The following is a 4,789-nucleotide window of genomic DNA, read 5'->3' as shown; positions in this document are numbered from 1 at the left end:
AAGTTGTCTATGCAAAGTCTTCATTGCTTGTTTCCCTTTCATTCTTTACCCCAATCTATATGGCTTTTTTGCCACCCTCCTTTAAAACTGCTCTTGCCAAAGTCCTTAATAACTGCCATGTTTCTAAATCCAGCAGACACTTTTTGGTTTTTATTGTAATTCTCAGGATTTGACCTAGGTCACTTCTGCCTTCACTACATACTATCTTCTCTTGGTTCCTTGAAACCAATCTCTTATAGGAATGACTCACAGGCTTTTTAAATTTATCATATCCAAAACTGATCTCCAACTCCTACCCCTCCATTTTACATCTCAATAAATGATACTTCCATCCACCCAGTGGCTCGTGCCAGAAACCTGAGGGTAATTTTTGGTACATCCTTCTTTCTCACCACCCATAGCCAATCAATCATCATATCTTGCCATTTCACCTCCTTATTTTTCTCAAATGTAGCTACTCTTCATCTCCACTCTTCCCCACAACCCCTTCCATTCTCCATATATATGATTACAAACATATGTCAGATAACGCCACTTTCCTTTTAAAATCCTTCAGAAAATTCCCACTGCACTTAGGATAAATTCCCTGATCCTTAATATAGCATACAAATCCTCACATGATCTCGCCCCTGCAATGTCTTTAGACTTATCTAGCACTCACGTCCTTTTGCTCATTATATTCCAGCTTTGCTCCCAAATCTTTGAAATCAGCAAGTTCTTTCCTACCTCAGAACCTCTCTAACTGCAAGAACAAAAATCAACTCAAACAAACTGAAGCAAAAAGGAAATATAGTAGCTCACATAAGTGTGAAGCCCAATAAGCAGCTGACTTCAGGCATGACTTATTCCAAGAACTCAAGTTATGACTTTAATGCCCTGTTGCTTCATTTTTTAGCTCTGCTTATCTTTGATTCCTTCTTAACATGGACTGTCATCATGCGGGCAAGATAGCCACTGTCAGAGATGTCTATTTGTGCAGTGAAAAATTAATCTTACCCAAAGAGAGGTCCAGACTTTTTCCTCAGCTTCTGGGAAGTAATCTCTAAGCCCTTGGTATGTCATGCTTGATAAGAGTGTCTCTGTTTGCCTGGGGGCCATAGGCCAACAAGACCATAACAATATGAGTTAGGGTGGGGGGTTTGAGCAAAATCAGCAATGTGATTTAGGGTGGAGACTTTGAGTCGGGTGCCATCAGTTGACCTCTGGAGACTGAGATCAACCCTGAGTTCAATCAATCATGCTTAGGTGATGAAGCCCCAATAAAAACTCTGGACGCTGTGTGTGTGTTGTTACACATAGATGCCAAGAGAGTCATGCTATCCTAACTCCACAGGGAGAGGACAACTGAAAGCTCCAGGTTTGCTACCCTCCTGGCCAATATGCCTTTTCTTTTGGCTGATTTTAATCTGCATTCTTTCCTTATAATAAACTGTAATCATGAGTATAGCAGCTTTGAATGAGTTCTTTGAGTCCTAGTGAATTATCAGAAGTGAGGGTAGTTTGGGGAACTACCAAATTAGCAGTTGTTGTCAGGAGTGAGGGTAGTCTTGGGTGGACTATGCTCCCTCTCACTGTACAGTGGGCAAACTCTCACATTATTAAACATTCTTAGCTTAATAACCACAGCTAAATGGTTCTGGTTTTTTTTGATGTTCTATAAGAAAAGTTCCAGGGAACACCTTAGCTAGCTAGCTTGAAACGAACCAATCACCATTGCTTGGGAAGGAGAGTGCTGTGATCAGTCTCAGTCAGGTATCTAGTGGAATCTTTTTTTTAAAAGATTTTATTTATTTATTTATTTGACACAGAGAGACACAGTGAGAGAGGGAACACAAGCAGGGGGAGGGGAGAGGGAGAAGCAGGCTTCCCGCCGAGCAGGGAGCCCAATGCGGGGCTCGATCCCAGGACCCCGAGATCATGACCTGAGCTGAAGGCAGACGCTTAACGACTGAGCCACCCAGGCGCCCCAAGTATCTAGTGGAATCTATCAAAACAACAGGCAATGAGTTCCCCACAGGAGAGAAGGTTTGGATTACCGAAAGAAAGGATAGGGATGCTGGGTGAACAAAAACAACAGACTTTCAGTATGGGACTTTCACACCAGCATTTCCCTCTGTAATACTCCTGATTCTTATTCACCACCACCACCCCCACCACCACTTTCTAATAACTAATCTTTCAGCTGACTAATCTACTCATCATTTGGGTTTCAGAGTAAATGTCACTTCAACAGAGAGCCCTCCTTCTTTCATTCCTCTCCATCAGAATGTTTCGTAGCTCTGATCAGTTTGTGATTACATATCCATTTGTGTGATTGTTAGTTTAATATCTTAATGCTACCTTAACTCTAAGCTGTATTCAGAACCACATCTAGTCTGTTCATCACCTAGTAGGTACTCAAAAATATCTGTGGAAGGAACAAATAAGAATGAAAAAAAAAATCTGTTAATGGATTACCTACATCTCAGATCTTATGCTAACTCTTCAAATGTTCCTTTTTAGTAAGATGTCAGTAAATGAATATCTGGTTAAACTTTGGACTCAGTTGTTGGAACCAATAAAAGAAACTTGCCTCAATTTTGCAGTCAGGAATTCAAGAACTGCATAACCTTTAGAAGTAAAAATCACTGGGTGAATTAGCCTCATCATCATTTACTAAAACAAAACATGTAATATTTATATGGAAATATGTCTCTTGATAAACTAATAAAACCATGTGCTCATCTTGCACAGTGTTTTTATCTGATTTTAGCCACACAATAACCCATTGAGATAAGTAATGCAGGCAGATGTTTCTTTCATCTAACAGAGGAAAAAAAAAAAAAAGCCTGAGAACCAGAAAGGTAAGATGAATTACTCATGATCACATGGAAAACTTAGTGGTCAAAACAACATTATTACTCAGCAATCCTGAAGCCTAGTCCTATACTCTTTCTACCAACCCGCTGCTGCTCATCTCCTGCCTTACCGGCAATACACACTGCTGGGCCCTCCAGTTGTAGAATGTGTCAAAAGCCACAGTAATCAATGTAGTAAATTTGAATATGAATAAACTTTAGATGTTTCCCTATTTTGTGGGCATTTCTGATTTTTGGGGCTTTTAGCATTCTTCATAACACTCCCTGAGTTTTATTTGGGAACTTCATCCCCATTCTCAACCCAGTGGTTCTAGTGATTTTCCCATCCCCAACCCAGAGGTACTCTGGCCAATGAGAGCCTAATATTCTTTAGGCTCTAGATTTGGATAAAGGGATGACACATAGCCCATAACAGCTTTTAAGATTCAATGAAATCTTTGCAAAGGCTTTGGGATAGGGGCAGACACTCTTTCTCAATGGGCTTGAACCTGAGACAATATAAAGCTGGAATTTCTGCACTCATTTGCTTCCATATTGAACTGAAGGCTGAAGCCAATCAATGGAAGGCAGAGCTGAGAGATGAAGAAAAACCATATCCTAACAATACTTTTGAACCCTGAATTTGTGTCTAAAGCCCACATGACCCCTGGATTTTTAGCTACATAATCCAAATAAATTCCTCCTCTTGAGTAAGGTGGTTTGAGTAGGATTTTCTGTCTTTACCATTCATAAAGCTCTTAACTAAGATATCCTATAATAATGGGGGAGACCCAAGGTCCCGGCAGCAGGGCCACTGGTGCCATTGCCAAGAAGAAGCTTGCAGAGGCCAAGTAGAAGGAGTGAGGAACTGTCTTGGCTGAGATGTCGAAGCAGTTGGACAAGTTCAACACCAACCTGGAGGAATTTGCCAGCAACCACAAGCAGGAGATCAGGAAGGATCCTGAGTTCCGGGTGCAGTTCCAGGACACACGTGCCACCATTGGGGTGGATCGTCTACCCTCTGGAAAAGGATTTTGGTCCGAGATGGTAGGTGTGGGAGCTTTCTATTGCAAGCTGGGAATCCATCCACATGATTGAAGTGTGTGTGGCCCCGAAGCACAGGAATGGAGATCTGCTAACTCTGGAGGAACTACAGCAAGACGAATTAAAGGGAAGGGGCAGATTCGCACAGGATGTCAGCCAAGGCGACCTGATCAGGGCCATGAAGAAAGTAAAGGCAGCTGGCCCTGGCTTCGGCGTCATCCCCATGGGTGGCGCCCACAGCATTCAGTCGGCTCCAGCTGAGCTCAGTGTGGGTCACCCTGTGGTGCCCTAGCTGGCAGGAAAGAAGGGCTACGTGACTGTCAGTGATATCGAAGCCAGTCTTAAATGGGAGGCCAAGCGCTAGCACACCTGCTGAAGGAAGGGCCGGCCCGGCTGGCCCCGCGGCCCCGCAGGAGGCTGGCCGCTGGCTGCCAAGCTCTTTTTGCTGCTGACCTCTCCTCTCGGGCCCTTACAGCTGAGAACCAGAGAAGCCTTCCCTGACTCTGGGGCTGCAGCAGGGGCACGGCAGCAGGCAGGGAGAAGGCGGAGGAGCTGTTGGTGAATAAAACCTGAACAGCTTTTTTTTTTTTTAAGAAAGAAAATAAATAATATATCCTACAATAAGGAATTTTCATTCAATTGTCTTCCCATACTCTTTCTTGACAGAGAGAGGGGAAAAGTGCAGTAACAGCTATTTCCTGCAGAATGGCATTGCCTATAACAATAGATCTGGCTACAAAAAAACCCCAAACAACGCCCCCCCCCCAAAAAAGAAAACAAATAAGAAGTCACTTTACGAGGATTTAGTTGCATGTTCCTTGTCTGAAGAGTCTTATTTGGTGCCATTGTTCTTCAGGTTAGCGATGAGAGGGCACCTCCTCTCACCCCTTTGTCAGACTCAGTCCCTA

General features: G+C 43.1%; 1 pseudogene; it reads left to right on the top strand.

The window, feature by feature from the left end:
• Positions 1–3,617: 3,617 nt before the first annotated feature.
• LOC116630269 lies at positions 3,618–4,245 on the top strand (annotated as a pseudogene).
• Positions 4,246–4,789: the final 544 nt, after the last annotated feature.

The sequence above is a fragment of the Phoca vitulina genome, unplaced genomic scaffold (genome assembly GCF_004348235.1).
Source record: "Phoca vitulina isolate PV1807 unplaced genomic scaffold, GSC_HSeal_1.0 scaffold3, whole genome shotgun sequence".
NCBI lineage: Eukaryota > Metazoa > Chordata > Mammalia > Carnivora > Phocidae > Phoca > Phoca vitulina.
The sequence above is the reverse complement of the archived record's forward strand: the minus strand, read 5'-3'. Positions and strand labels throughout refer to the sequence as shown.